General features: G+C 47.1%; 1 protein-coding gene across 1 annotated transcript in view; it reads left to right on the forward strand.

Moving 5' to 3' along the window:
• The first annotated feature begins 1,758 nt into the window (after nt 1–1,758).
• The window catches only part of XCL1 (X-C motif chemokine ligand 1), a 123,419-nt gene continuing 109,030 nt past the window's right edge, over nt 1,759–16,147 (forward strand). The window contains exon 1 of the mRNA XM_021668031.2: nt 1,759–1,822. The gene's annotated coding sequence lies outside the window, so the exon portion shown is untranslated. The remainder of the gene's footprint in view (nt 1,823–16,147) is intronic.

The following is a 16,147-nucleotide window of genomic DNA, read 5'->3' on the forward strand; positions in this document are numbered from 1 at the left end:
TACCTGCAAAAAAGGGAGGAAGACAAAAGTAGGCAAATTTGCTTTTTATTTTTTTGGAGACAGTGTCTTGCTCTGTCACCCAGGCTGGAGTGCAGTGGTGTGATCTTGGCTCACTGCAGCCTCTGCCTTCTGGGTTCAAGCAATTCTCCTGCCTCAGTCTCCCAAGTAGTTGGGATTACAGGCATGCACCACCACGCCTGGCTAATTTTTTTTGTATTTTTAGTAGAGATGGGTTTTCACCATGTTGGCCAGGCTGGTCTTGAACTCCTGACTTCCAGCTCTCTGCCTGACTTGGCCTCCCAAAGTGCTGGAATTATAGATGTGAGCCACTGTGCTCAGCCCAAACTTGCTTTTGAGGGCTCATGCCTGCCACACGGGCCAATCCCAGCAGAACATGTTCACGCCTAATCTGCCATGGGTTGGCAATGACTGCATCAGGTCCAAGCCTTCTTTTTGTCTCCATGAAGTTCTTTTCCTAAGTCTTACTGTACCATAGACAGATCAGCCCCATTTCAAAGGATTTCTAGGAATGAAGTCTCCTGAATCCTGTCTTTCCTGCATTTCCTGTGTTGGCCAAAGACTTTATTAAGACGTTTCCCATACTGCATCCTTGTACCTGTGGATCAAGCTCAGAATCAGGGGCTTCTGAGAGTATCAGAGCTCAGACATTTGGGATATCGACTGTTTTCCAGGGACCCTGTATTTAGAAATCTGACAAGGAGTGATGATGTGAGCTGTGGAGAGCTGGTTCTTTGGGTTGCCGCAGAAACCAAATGCAGCTGAATTTAGCATCAAATGACAGGGCACTCACAGAGACGGGGTCAAACATTTGTCTACTACTGCTTTTTCCTTTTCTTTTCAAATTGAACCTTCCTGGCAAGTAGCGAAACACCTGTGAAGCTAAATGGCAGCAGCAGATTGTGCTGTGCTAAAGGAGTGGGTGTTCTGGAAGCTTGGTAGGCGGCAGGGACTTAGATTTTCACCCAAGGCAGGATCGTTGCTCAGGCATCTCCCTCCAGGTCTAGGCTCCTTCTGAGGGAGGAACACCTTGAGAGGATAGCACAGAGAACAACTGGACAGTCTGGAGCTGTGGGTTCCAATAGAGTTGTCACTAGCCACATGTGGCCACTGGATGCTTGCATTGTGACTAGTTCACACTGGGAAGTGCTGTGAACATGAAACACATACCAGATGTCAAAGACTTTGTATGACAAGAACAATGTAAAGTGTCTTACTAATTTACAAGTATTGATTACTTGTTGATATGGTAACCGTTTGGATATATTGGGTTAAATATGATTTAGTATTGAAATGAATATCTCCTGTTTCTTTTTATTATTCGTAATATTGTTACTAGAAAATTTAGCATTGTATATGTGGCTCACATTGTATTCCTATTGGACAGTTCTGGTTCAGACACTTGTTCTCAGGCTGGATTGATGTTCCATGAACTGAAGAAGTTGTTCAACCTCGTGATACTTCGGATTCTTGATCTGCACGATGGAGGTATTAACGCCATCTCTCGCTTCTTCACAGGTGTGTGTTGGAGATTCGATGCTGATGTGGGCTCTGTGATGCACTTGCTTGATTTCCCCTTCAAGGACGAGGTACTCACTCCCCAGCTGCCAGTGTTGGCTGCTGAGGACTCAGCTGAGTCCGTCTTCAGGCATTGCCTGTGGTTGAAGAGAGCCACCCGCCATGAGCTGCGCTCTTTCAGAAGAGAGCCAACCGTCATGAGCTGTGCTCTTTCAGAAGAGAGCCACCCGTCATGAGCTGCGCTCTTTCAGAAGAGAGCCACCCGTCATGAGCTGCGCTCTTTCAGGTGAGTCTCTAAGATGCAAGTGGTTCATTCAGTATCAAGTACAAGCAGGGCCAGAGATCACCAGGAGCTACATGAGCAGGTGACTTAGACCCCCACATCACCACTATTGTTTCTGCCTCAGCAAGCACCCATGGCTATGGCTGCAGTGGAGGCTCCCTGATGAACGGCTTAGAGAGGAGGAAAAAGGTCAAGAGGGGTCACAGATAGGTTGGCTTCGTCTGTGGGTTCCAGTTTGAAAACGGACTGCTGTGAACTAAAGTTCCACTTGGGGGTGTCCCTGAAAGAGAGAGATGAGAGGAAATTCTCTCAACAGGCAGAGCTTTGGGAGGTAGACCTAGTCATTCCTCTGTGTGGAAAGAAGTGGATTGAAGTACAAATATATTTTGGCTCATGAGGAGTAGTGAATGGATTGCCTGGTTGGTCATGGACCTGGAAAGAAAAAGATCAAATGGCCGATGTCAGCGGCTGGCGAGGGGCATGGGGATGGGCACTGGGAGTGGGCACAAAGCACTGGAGTCTATGTATTGATGTTAATGCCACCTGACAGCAGCTACCTTGGAAGAGGCACCAGACAGCCACGTAGACAGAATGGCTGCCCGTTGACATCAGCCAGCCTCAGTCTTCAGTCATTCCAGTATCTGAGCAATGGGTACGAGATTAGAACAGCCATGGTATTCAGGATTCAGGTGGCAATGTGGTATACCCTCTAAATCAACCACCACTCTAGGGGGCTGTGCTGCAAAGGGTGGGATTCATGGATCCTGGAATTGAGGGGTGAACGTGGGAGTGGCTCTGCCTACCATCCCTCCCGGTGACTCGCGGTGGAATCTGTGCTCTCCATCCCCACGGCAGGAGACTCTGTGGGTCTAGAGGTGCTGGTTCCTCGGGGGAGAAGGCTTCCATCGAGGTATATGATAAGGGCCCATTATACTTTAAGCTGTCACTGCCATCTGTCTCTTCTAGCTCCCGTACTAAGATATCAGCAGGCAGAGAAAGGAGTCTCCACACTGGCAGGAGCCATTGGCCCTGATACCAGGAGGAAGTAGTGCTGCTGTTAGTTAAAGCGGGTGGGAGATAATCTGTTCTGACATTCAGGGGATACATTAGGGCGTCTCCCCTGCCCAATTTGAGGTAAATGGACGAGTGCAGCAGCCACAGCCAGAGAAGAGTGTGTGGCCAGGGGCTCAGTGTCCCTAGTGACGAGGGCTCGAGCCACTCCACCAGGCATGGAGGCCAGCAGAGGTGTGGACCAAGGGTGAGAGGAATCTGGAATGGATAGAAGAGGAGGGGCCTCAGTGGCAGCCTCAAGATCAGAGCAGTGATGCGGTTTTCCCCACTCATCTCCCACTGAACACTTCCCCAGTTGAAGACAGCAGCCAGAGTAACAATGAAGTTGCTCCCAGAAAGGGCACACTTACACTCTGAAGCAAGTGAGCTGGTGTGCCACGGGTGTGCTGTCCCGGGCGCTGCAGTGTGCTGCTCAGATTTCCCACACAGAACCGAGCTACTCGTCCCCTGACTGCTGGGAGTACTGATGGCCATTGGCTCCCTTCGGAGTCCCTCTCTAAGAATTACCCAGACTTGTTCGTGTGGAATACAAAGGCCCAGTTCCTTTGTCTTGATTTAGGACAGCTTTGTAGGACATCCCAGCTCCTGGGCTTCCTGTAGGATTCATCTTCTCCTTCTGCCCAATCTTACGCCTCTTACTCTCTTAAAGATGTTATTTCTGAGAGCACTCCCCAGTACACTTCCTGCATGCAAATATTCTATCTCACAATATGTTTCCTGGACTACCCAACCCAAGAATGATGTCCCAGGCACCAGATGGTGCAAAGCATGCTGAACTCGGCCTGGGAAGCTCTAGGTTCTAGTCAGGGCTCTGCCCTTTCATGGGCTGTCTGGCTGGCCCAGGTTCCCCATATATGAGTTGGGGACAGCAAGGAAGGATTTAGGACCAGGTGATCGAAGGTCCCTTCCAGCTGTGACTTTTCATATGTGTGAAATGGACAGGAAGGATGTGTTACATGAGGAGCTGGAATGACCTTTGTGAACCCTTCAGATGTCCTCTACATGTACAGAAACTAAACGTTGGAAGGGTAGTGTGATTTTTTTCATGGCTGCCCTAGAGCTGAGATTTGGACTAGACTTCAGTCTGCCACGTTGCCTGGGTGTATCGCCTTCACCATCTCTGGATCTCTAATGTCACCGATTAGGGGCAAGGTGCAAGAGTGGGTAGGACAGGAGAATTTGAAGGTTGATTAGAAGGTTCTGATGGACCAGCTGCTGCACCTGCATGTCTCTGGGTTCTGTTATCCAGCAGGCAGGGCGAGCAGTCACTACACAGGCAGCAGTCATTCACCCTGAACATGAGGAGGAAATTCTGTTACTTACCTCAGATTGCCAGGATGTTATAGCCTTTGTCCTAGGGCAGTGCTTCTGAAACTTCAACATGCAAATGAATCAGCTGGGATCTTGTTAAAATACAGATTCTGATTCAGGAGGTCTGGGGTGGGGCCAGAGAGTTTGCATTTCTAACATGCTTGTAGGTATGGTTGCAAACTGGTCCATTGAGCACATTTGAGTAGCCAGGTGCTGGAGTGCAGCTGTCAAACTCTGCGTGCATCAGAAACCCCTGGGAACCTCTTAAAACTACTCATCATCGTAGATTCAAATTCAGTAGTACAGGATGAGCATCTCTAACTTTAACAAATGCTCTAAGTAATTAAGATAACTGCCACACTGGACAACTGTGGTGTGGTTCTGTAGCAGTGACCTTCACAGTTGCAGCCAATATTTATGTTCCTGAATAAGCTGAACAGGTATCACAGTACTGCTCATGAGGAAGGAGACGAAGCTGTAGCCTGAATCACTGGGGGCACAGCTGCTGAGCCATACTCAGCGTTCAACACGGGCCAGGCACAGATGACCACAGAAGGAACCCCTGGGATTTGCAAAAATTACTCTAAGAGGGTTATAGTTGTATGAAAACAACCAAAATAGAGACATAAAAATTTGTGGTTGCTTATAAAATATATTTCCACAGTAGCCGTAACCTTCATAACAAGGAGCTTTATCTCTATCTCAAGGCTGATGGGTAGTTGATGGGCTACTTGTGAGTAGGGCATTTCATGGTTGTTACAACTCTGGCAAAATTGAGATCAAGAGTGTAGGCTCAGCCTGCAGGAGCTGAGAGTCCTACTTAAAAACACATTGCTTCATTCTCTGAGCTTCATTCTAGGGCTTGTCTAAGATGCCAGTCTAGTTGGCATCGGCATGTCACCCCGTGGCTTTCTTAGCCCATTTAGGGTGGGAATGGGTTCTTCAGTGATGTTGGATGGAGAAAAATAGACCTACCTCCCGTAAGTGTCTCCAGGTGGCTCACCTGCTAGCCTGCTCCTCCAAAAGACCCCCCTTCTCACCTCCCTGCTCACCACCAGCTGCCTGGCGAATGGACATCCCCAGTGCCTGGTGGGGGAGAGGGTTCTGCTGCCTCAGCACAGGGTGGGTTGGGCATGAGAGTGAGTAATAGAATGTCCCCAAGAAATCCACCCTCCCTGCCAAATGTGCGTGCCAGCTTACACCTACGGAGAGTCTGGTTGCCTTTGCTTATTCATCAGAAGAAAATAAGATGAACCCTGAAGGGAGATGCTGTTGGTGGGACAGCCACGATGGCAGGTGAGGACTTCCCATAGGGCATCTCAGAGCTAGGGGCTGGGGAGGGCGGTGCCGTCCTCAGGCAATAGACCTAGGACCTGCCACAGAAAGCCTCTGCTACTTGCTGGATTTCCAACCCCAGGTGATACGGCAGGTTGGGCTAGCAAAGGAGATCAAGAGGCTTCAGCACACGCTGCCTCCAGGGAGAATGGAAGGCAAGGGGGTGGATTAATGGAGCTGAAGTCAGCCGGGACAGCAGCAGCACTGGCCCCGTTGTCTAGTGAGAGGAGAGGCCCAGATGCCTGTGGCCGAAGCTCCTTGGTTGGGACCTGGAAGCAGAACTGAAGGCTGGGTTTTGCTGTCTGGCCACCTTTGAAGTGAAATGACGAGGTCTCTGGACTCCTCTCTCTTTCCTCCCAGTATTTTCAAAGCATCTTTCCTCCTGGTACCGGCACATCCCCCAGATTATTACTCCTTATACTTTAACTGAGCCCTTGCCACCGCCTGGAGAGGATTTTTGTCTTTATGTTCTCTTCCCTTGTCATCAAGTTTGCTTCATAAAATAAATCACCTAATTAATTAAATAACCATTGACCGTGAACTTAGTTTTTGCCATATACCATGCTAGGGTCTAAATGACCTCATTTAATCCTCAGATGAGGATTTTCCTATGAGTAAACATTTCTATTCTGGCCGTTTTACAGAAGAGAAGGATGAGGCAGGGTGGCTGTGTGATGCCTCCTTTGGTGGAAATCATGGCGCCCTGGATTTCCTGTCCTCAGGCTGTGAAGTTGCGGCTTCACTCTCAAGGTTCTTTTTTTGGGTGTGGGGTGAGAGCGAAGATAAGTAGAGTTCACAATTGAGTATTTTCTTTTGTTTCAGGAGATAATTATTTGGAAAAAATCTCAGGAAACTTGGTCAATTGCAAAAACTGTTGTATTTGTTATCTCATCTGTTTGCTGGTAGGGATTAGAAATGAAAGTTTTAAAATATTAAGGGCTGATGCAATTTTTGGGGGTGGTGGACAGAAAAGAAGATACTAAGTGAGAAGCCAGAGAGCTTGTGTCCTTTTCACTCAGTCTCGGGGAAGCAGGACCCCCTAAGAGAGCAGCTTTAAAAAGACCAGGAGAGGCCGGGTGCGGTGGCTCACGCCTGTAATCCCAGCACTTTGGGAGGCCGAGGCAGGTGGATCACTAGGTCAAGAGATCGAGACCATCCTGGTCAACATGGTGAAACCCCGTCTCTACTAAAAATACAAAAAATTAGCTGGGCATGGTGGCGCGTGCCTGTAATCCCAGCTACTCGGGAGGCCGAGGCAGGAGAATTGCCTGAACCCAGGAGGCGGAGGTTGCGGTGAGCCGAGATCGTGCCATTGCACTCCAGCCTGGGTAACAAGAGCGAAACTCCGTCTCAAAAAGAAAAAAAAAAAAAAAAAAGACCAGGGGAATGGATTTGATTTCTGAGGCCCCTGAGAAGACACAGCGGGTGGGAAGCTAAGTCCCCAGACACTTAACAGTGAGCAAATCCTCCAAAAGACTGCAAAGATTAATCAGGTGTTGGCTTCCTCGGGCCTAATAGGGGAGATAACATCTGAACATGAACAGCTATACTACAAAGCATGATGTGGAGCTGGGATCAGCGTTGGTGAGATCAGCAAAGCCGCAGTGAAGAAAATTCTGTTGCAACATTTCTGCTGCAGGCAAAGAGCGAGAAATCTGAAATGCCTAAATTCGATCCAGCCTTTACGTGGTGTGGGAGAAGTCTGTGTTGGGACAGAGCCGGGCCGCCGCGTGACCTTGGGCGTGTCTCTTTACACTCAGATCCTCAGCGGAGCGACAAGCCTCCAAGGCTTCCATCTGTTCTCAGCTGGAGGGGAGAAAGGACAAAGCTGTGTGCTACAGGGCTCGTCCAGGGTTTTCCTGGGTTCACAGTGTGACATGGAGTCACAGTGTGACACGTTCACAGTCGCTGGTTCACAGTGTGACATGGAGTCACAGTGTGACAAGTTCACAGTCGCTGGTTCACAGTGTGACATGGAGTCACAGTGTGACACGTTCACAGTCGCTGGTTCACAGTGTGACATGGAGTCACAGTGTGACACGTTCACAGTCGCTGGTTCACAGTGTGACATGGAGTCACAGTGTGACGCGTTCACAGTCGCTGGTTCACAGTGTGACATGGAGCCACAGTGTGACGCGTTCACAGTCGCTGGTTCACAGTGTGACATGGAGTCACAGTGTGACACGTTCACAGTCGCTGGTTCACAGTGTGACATGGAGTCACAGTGTGACACGTTCACAGTCGCTGGTTCACAGTGTGACATGGAGTCACAGTGTGACAAGTTCACAGTCGCTGGTTCACAGTGTGACATGGAGTCACAGTGTGACAAGTTCACAGTCGCTGGTTCACAGTGTGACATGGAGTCACAGTGTGACACGTTCACAGTCGCTGGTTCACAGTGTGACATGGAGTCACAGTGTGACAAGTTCACAGTCGCTGGTTCACAGTGTGACATGGAGTCACAGTGTGACAAGTTCACAGTCGCTGGTTCACAGTGTGACATGGAGTCACAGTGTGACACGTTCACAGTCGCTGGTTCACAGTGTGACATGGAGTCACAGTGTGACACGTTCACAGTCGCTGGTTCACAGTGTGACATGGAGTCACAGTGTGACACGTTCACAGTCGCTGGTTCACAGTGTGACATGGAGTCACAGTGTGACACGTTCACAGTCGCTGGTTCACAGTGTGACATGGAGTCACAGTGTGACAAGTTCACAGTCGCTGGTTCACAGTGTGACATGGAGTCACAGTGTGACACGTTCACAGTCGCTGGTTCACAGTGTGACATGGAGTCACAGTGTGACGCGTTCACAGTCGCTGGTTCACAGTGTGACATGGAGTCACAGTGTGACGCGTTCACAGTCGCTGGTTCACAGTGTGACATGGAGTCACAGTGTGACGCGTTCACAGTCGCTGGTTCACAGTGTGACATGGAGTCACAGTGTGACAAGTTCACAGTCGCTGGTTCACAGTGTGACATGGAGTACCAGTACGAATTTCTTAGTTGCCATTTTCTCCCTTTGCTGTGGAGAGCGGATCTCCTTAGGCTCTGAGCAGCTTGGAGAGAGCATCACTGCGGTTTTCAAAGAAACATGGTCTTGCAGTCCAGAGACAGCAGGTGGCGCTCTTTCTCCTGAAACACATCGATGTCTGCAGCTTGGCGGGCAGACTGTGCGGGGGATGCAAACTGAGTAAGATCTCTGCAGTCTGAAGGCATCCAAGGAGACCAGGGCAAAAAGGGCTGGTCAGGACTCTGCCAGGTATAACTGTTCCCTCACTTGAATGCCCCCTGGAGGCGCCACCTGGGCTTGGACTGCAGCACTGACCAAGGTGAACACACACAGCCTCCTTTCCACAATTTTACCGTTAAGTGGCTGCATTTGCAAAGGAAAATCTTCACTTTCACAAATGATGACTGTACCTGTCTGGGCTTTAGATTGTGACAGAGAAGAGTCACTCCATCTCGGTGTGTGATGAGTATACTTATCACTTATTACACGGGAGGGCGAGAGGTCCAGGGTCCTCCCTGCCATTTTAGGTGAGACAATGTCTCAGCGGAGTCCAAAAAAAAAAAAAAAAAAAAAGGCAGAGAATGTCTTACCTGGAAGACCTGACTTTTACCTGGGAGATGCTGCAACTTCTCAGTGAGGAAAAACCTGACATTAGATCTCCTTTGAAGACCTATTAAAGAAAAGCCAAAACAAAACAAAACAATAACAACAACAAGAAACCAAAGCGAAACGTTTCCATAATGAAGTGAGAAGATCACTGGATTGGAATTCATGAGTCTAGTAAGGTCACTCACTGGCTGTGAGACTTAGGCAGGGCCCTTACCTCTGGTCCTCAGTCTCAGTAGTATTGATTACTACTGAACATCAAAGTGAGAAAATTACTACTGTTGATTCAGTAGTTATTGGTTAATGTCTCTTCCAGCACATTACATTGTGTGTGTGTGTGTGTGTGTGTGTCTGTGTGTGTGTGTGAAAGAGAGAGAGAGAATGAGACAGAGAAAAGAGAGGCAGCCTATCAAACAGAATAGCTTTTGGGGGAAAATTTGTATAAGGCAAGACAGAAACATACATGATCGGGGACTGAGGAAACCCTTTCACTTTAATTTCCATTTCAATCATTGAAGCTCATAGTGACCACGCCCAGTGAAAAAGTCATGCCATTTTCCTCTTCTGGGAACTGAAATAGATCCCTCAGAAGTATCACCATCAATGTATATATGTACCTGTGATCTCCATTCAGTCGCTAGAACACCTGTGTGCCCTCCATCAAAGCCTTTCTTCTGGCTTCTGAGGTGGGGGGCAACTTCAACAAACCAGGTCCCAACGTGGAGAGAGCGGTAGCTCTTGCTTTGCTCCGGCGTGAGGAGGGAGGAATCATGGTGGGGAACAGGTGGTGGTATTCCGGGGATGTGGGAGGAAACTGCAATGTTGTACTCCTGCTTGAGGGGCTTGGTCATTCAGCAGCTGTCATGGCTGACATCAAACATGAACTGAGCGCCTCCTGCGTGCAGGCTAGGCACTGGGGATGCCTCTGGAACCCCACGCAGTCTTCGCTCTCAAGGAGCTCACTGTCTCATCAAGAGAAATGAGATAGAGTCTGTTTTCTATCAGAAAAAGATAGAGACTTCTTTTCCCGAAGAAGCACGTTTAGGCCCTGAGGGGCTCACAGAAGTGCCCTGCTCAAGGGATGCCCTCCCCATCTTCCTACCCACTTGCTTGAGGTTTGGCTAGACACAGTCAGTAATAAAAAGGTTGCATTTCAGACCAGGGGACGCGGCTTTGCATGTGCTTTGCCTGCTATGCAGATGGTTGCCAGGCCACCCTGTTGAGGATTCTGTTTGGCAGGAACGTGCTCTGATTCCTTAACTGTAGGCTTTGGGGACCAGACGTGCCCAGGGGCTTAAAGGCAGTTAAAGTGAAGCAGCTTTTCTGCACACTCATCAGCATCAGGCTTCAAGCTGCAGTGAGGCATGGATCCGAGATAACTGCAGTGCCCCAGGCATGGGATGCTGCAGTGTCCCTGGGCACACCTGTGGCCGCTGCAGGACATACTGAGCACAGTGGGCCATGGCTGGGTCTGAGCTGCCAGCTGCAGGATGAGCTGCTGACTCACCGCTGCAGCCAGGAGACCTTTAGCAACTGGAACAGCACGGGGAATTCTTTCTTACTTTAAAGGAATTTGTGATGGAGAGGAGGGCAATGGGATGATGAGTCAAAGTGTGAGCCTAAATAGCAGCTGTAACGATTTTCATAAGAGTTCTTGGGCAGAAATGTTTTTGTCAGCCTTGGAAGAATGCAGCCTATTGGGGAAGTTATTCAATCAGTCAGTTAGCATGTATTAAACACCCATCTTGTGCCTGGTATTTATCGTATGCTCAGTTTATAAGGGGAAAATAAGGAGCACAAGATGATTCTTGCCCCACTTGGGGATTATTATAAGACTGGCACTTAGCCTTATTCTGTGCCAGACACAGCATTCTGTGTGCGCTGGTTTATGTCGTCTCACAGTAACACTATAAAATATTATAGGTATTTAAATTTATTCTCCTGTAAGCTGGGAAGTCAGGATTTGAACCACGTCAGTTCAGAGTCAGAGCTCTTTACTATCATGCAATTCTGTTGCTCGAGAAGTGCACACAATTTGAGAACAATACGGGATAATTCATGATTAAGTGCTAAATGTTTATAATACAAGCATTTATGATGAGTCCAGAATAAATCCCTATCAATCTGCAATCCCGAGTCAGCTGAAGTGTGTAGATTTGCTCATGTTTAAACAAATATTGAAGCTGCAGAGGGAGTTTTTGAGAAGGTGGGGGGTCAGAATGAGCACTCGTGAGGTCAGGGAGTGGCAGCTGTGGGTACCATCAAAGGGACAGCATCAGGTGACCTGCTATGAGTCTCAGGCCACTGTGTGCCTAGAACAACCCTAATTGTTGGGGAAAACACCGAAAGATAATTAAACATATTTTTATCCTTTGAGAGAATTTGTCTGGTTGGATTTACCTGACCAATTCATCAACTTAGGCACTAGGAGGAGAATGAGGTTCATAAGGGGTTGAAGAGGGCCCATGACCATCCCATTCAGTCTTTAGTGGATCAATATTTGTGTTAGCAAGGGGTCCATAGGCCTTTTGCCAGACGATATTGACAAAGACCTAAAAGCTCTTAAATTTTCCTGTGGAGATACTGACCATCCATCTGCGGTGGGGCTGACCAGAACTACCCTCTGGCTTCAAGGATGAGAGAGAATCCTGGGCAGCTGTTAGAGAAAAATCTCTCATGAAACTGATGAAACACCTTTGTCTTTTGGCTGGTAGAGCTGATTTTTCCAGGGACACAAATGCTCCAGCTCTCTGACCCAAAGCCCGGCGTCTCGTACACTTCTCAGGCACTCATTTGGGCTCCTGGATTCGGGTTACAGTATCTCCTTTTCTCTTTCTCTAGTGTTTAGCTAAGGTAGTGACTGATACAATCGACCTGATCCTACTTCTGCTTTGCCCATAGTTATTAACCTTTTTGATTCCTATCAGGGACTCCATGCACTTTGGCTGGCTGAGTTCTGATAGGGGTTTTAGAAGCTTAAAAATTGTGAGGAAGATGAAGAGATGAGTGATATCAGATAGAGATATCTTCCTGGACAAAATCCCTTGGCATAATGCCAGAAAAATAACAGATGAGTTCAGGAAGACTCTGGGGGCAGAATCTGAGACACAGGCCAAATCACGGTCCCAGTAACCACCGAGAAAGCAGTTTCCACGACAACCAAGCAGAAGGAAACTTATCACCTCGTACCCGAAAAAGGTTGCTCTGGAGCTGTTCTATGGGAATGGAATAATTACGGAAGTGGACTTGGGTGGTTATGGACAAGGAAGAATAGATCAAGCAAAAAAATTGGAGTTGAGGCAGGGATAACCAGAGAAGACTGGTAACTGTGTTATCTAGTCCAGGCTAAAGAGAATACTGAGGCTTTAATTATAATCATCAAGTTATATTTCTTCTATGCAAAGGTCTCTATTCAGAGGAAATAGAGTTGTTTTTGAACTGGGAGTAACTGGCTGTACCTGTTCTGTATTGAAAGAGACCCAGAGAAGCAGATCACCACAGAAGAATAAAGGGGAAAGCCAGGGCTCAATACCCTGCTATTTCAAAGCAAAACCACCACCTCCGTGGGGCGGTGATGTAGGATTCTTTCCGTGTGGTTAGACTCACTGAGCAGCTTTCTCTTTGGGGCTCTCCTAGGCCCATTTCCTGGTGCAACCAGTGACCGTGTGAGACTCACATTCTGTGATAGCCAAGAATTGGCTGTGGGCATGGGCTGGAAATACAGACACTTAGAAAATTGTTAATTTCTCAGCTCACGCCTGTACTCTTAGCACTTTGGGAGGCTGGGGTGAGTGGATCGCTTGAGGTCAGGGGCTCAAGACCAGCCTGGCCCTCATGGTGAAACCCCATCTCTACTGAAAATACAGAAATTAGCCAAGTGTGGTGGTACGTGCCAGTAATCCCAGCTAGATGGGAGGCTGAGGCAGGAGAATTGCTTGAACCCAGGAGGCGGAGGTTGCAGTGAGCTGAGATCGTACCACTGAACTCCAGCCTGGGTGACAGAGTGAGAGTCTGTCTCGAAAAGACAAGAAAATTGTTTATTTCTCCAGTGCAGGGCTGTGTCTCACTCATCTCTTTATCCTCGGCACCTAAGAAAATTCCCAACACATCATAATAAGCCAGTTATATATGTTTATTGAGCCATTTTAAATGATTTGTGCTTTGGGATTGGCTATGTGGAAGATACAAGATCTAAAAGACTGTATCCTGTCTCTGTTGTCTCAGAAGTATTTCTCAGATAATAAAATACTGGCAGATTTCTGATGATTCTCAAGAAAGCTGGAAAATAGAGCTAAAAAACATGGAGGATAATAAGTTATCTCAGGAACAGAAGAAAAGAAAGTCCCTTCAAGAGAACGTACCGAGGTTCTGGTTTCTCCAAGGATCATGTTGTGTAAGAAGGCAAATTGTTGCAATGTTTGCAGGAAATGTTTTCTCAACATATGAGGTGTTTGGCAGGTGGACAAGGACAGCGTGTGCAGGACGGATGTGGCGCAACAAAGCCCAGCCAGGGAACTTCTCAGGGTGGTGGTTGGTGGGGTGAGTTGGTATAGCTGGAGCACAGGTGGTGAAAGGTGAAGATGACACTAGAAGGGTTTCAGCTGTCGGTAGTATGATACGATTCCATTTTCTTTCTAGAAAAACAACCCTAGCTGTAGTGTAGAGGAAGGAGAGGGAGAAGGGATGATGAGGGGGCAGCAGGTCCAGGTAGGATTCAACTGCAATAACCCGAGTGATGAAAACCTGAGCTGGGGGCAGTGTCAGCCGGTGGGAGGGGACTCAAACTGGGAGATGAGAGGAGCTGCACTTGACTGAGCTTGTACATTGTTTGGGGTTGGTGGTGAGGGAGCAGAGTCTGGAAAGGTGAATGAACACTCGGGGTTTGAGGTCCTGCTGCAAGGGACAGCATTCTTTGAAATGTTTTTATCTTAAACATTCATGCAAATTTGTATTTTTCACTTAGAAATATACCAACATTTGCATGTCTATGAAAATAATGTGTAAAACAAGTTTACAGACTGACCTTTCCAAAGCTTCAGAGAAAATGAACATATAAGAAAACCATGGCTGTGTGTGGTTTCTGATGCTCCCAGCAAGTAACCCTTTTGGAAAGTGTGGGAGTCCTCCGTGATCTGGCAATACCCTCCCCTTCTAACCTTTGCTTTGGCCAAACTGGTCTAGTTACTGTCCCCTCAACCTTCTCATAAATATTCTACTTCTCTGGTTTTGTGTGTTTCATATTTTCTGGTGTTTCTCTAGGCCATCTTCCAGGTCACATTCTCCCTCCAGCCTTCCAGAACTATGACCTCCTTCCAGTTCCTTTCTCTGAAATTATGCAGACTTGTTCTGCACTGCTTTTATAATTTAACTGTAGATAAAAACATACATAAAAGAGATAAAAAAGTATTGTAACTATTATTATTATTATGGTGCTTCAAGGTTGTATGTTTTATTTTCAAGCAGATTATAAGCCCTAGAGGTCAGGGATGATGTCACTGATGTCTTCGTCACAGCACTCAGCTCGACATATACTTTTGGAATAGATGCAGTCATTCTGTATGTAGAAAACAAACTTACATTAAAGTAGAAGGAACAGATGGTAACTTTTTTCCCCAGAATATATTTGTGACTTTAAGTTGAATGTTTATTTCCATCAAACGAACTCTTTTATCTCCTCTGTAAAGCAAATTTAAACATCAGAAAGCCAGGGTATCTCCTCACTTTATGTTTTCTCCTTGGATGGGACAAATAAATGGTAGGGCCTGGGTCACCTTAGGTGGCTGTGATTCTGATGTTGTACAAATGCAAGCACTTTTTCTGTCAAGTCTGCCTGAGCCCCGTTCTTAGCTTTTTAGGCTGACATTTCTTCCCTGCTAAGGAATCTAAAGGTGGAAAAGCGAAGAGAAGTATGATGGGAAATTACTTTCTGAAGACATCGTGCAGAATTGTGTGGCTTTCCCTGAAGCCCTCCTCTCCGTGTACTGGGTTAGGTGTTTCTACCATGTCACGCTTTATTGTTGGTATTGATTTTCTGGGCTCCCCAATAGTGGAAGCTCCCTGGGGGGATGTCTGTGTCTTATAAGGCAAAATCTCATCCAAGAGTGTGTTGGAATTATTTCTTGAGAGAACACAGGAAGAGAAAACTGGAAAATGTACCAGAAGGAGGTAGAAGGAGATGAGGATCGTGGGATACTTTTTTGGTTCACTAAAGGTCTGAATTGGGTAATCATGGGTTGAGAAAATAGAAAGAAAAAATACAGAGAATTGCTGGTGAGGCTGTGATACAAACAGAAAGGCTGAATGAGGGAATTCAAATAAAAAAGGCAGAAAAGTATGGAATAAATGGATGAGGCTATGCTTTGAAGGAATCAAAACATATTATATATCAATAGCTAACTGACTTTAGATTCAGAGAAGGAAACGGAGTCTTTTGAATTCATTTCGTCGCCTTTCATGTCATCCTGGAACTACATTCCAGGATTTTCCATTTCTTTCTCTGATCCTTTTTTTCTGCCTCCCTTTCCACTCTTAAGGACCTTTGTGATTACTTTGGGCCACCCAGATATTCCAGAACAGTCTCCTTATTTTAAGGTGAGTTAAAAGTGTCCATCTGCAACCTTAATCCCCTTTTGCCATGTAGCCTAATGTAGTCATAAGTACTGGGAATTAGGGAGTGGACATCTTTGGTAGGCGAGGCTTTATTCTGCCTGCCACAATCCTTGGTCACCATTATTCTGACCTGGATTGCTGCAAAAGCCTGAGCTCTGCAGGCATCATACAGCCAGGAAAGAGCAGAGCCAGAATGTGAATGCAGAAGTCAGGCTGCCTTGAGTCAATATGAAATATCTGCCTCATTGAGAGGACTTCAAATACCCTGATATGAAATTGAGTCCATGTTAGGCTATTTGAAGTCCTCTGAATGGGGCAGATATTTCACGTCTTCGTGCCTTTGCACACGACACTCCCTTTGCCTGGACTTCCTTCCTTCCCT

Source organism: Aotus nancymaae, unplaced genomic scaffold (genome assembly GCF_030222135.1).
Source record: "Aotus nancymaae isolate 86718 unplaced genomic scaffold, 86718_ANA_hifiasm-v0.15.2.pri h1tg000108l, whole genome shotgun sequence".
Classification (NCBI taxonomy): domain Eukaryota; kingdom Metazoa; phylum Chordata; class Mammalia; order Primates; family Aotidae; genus Aotus; species Aotus nancymaae.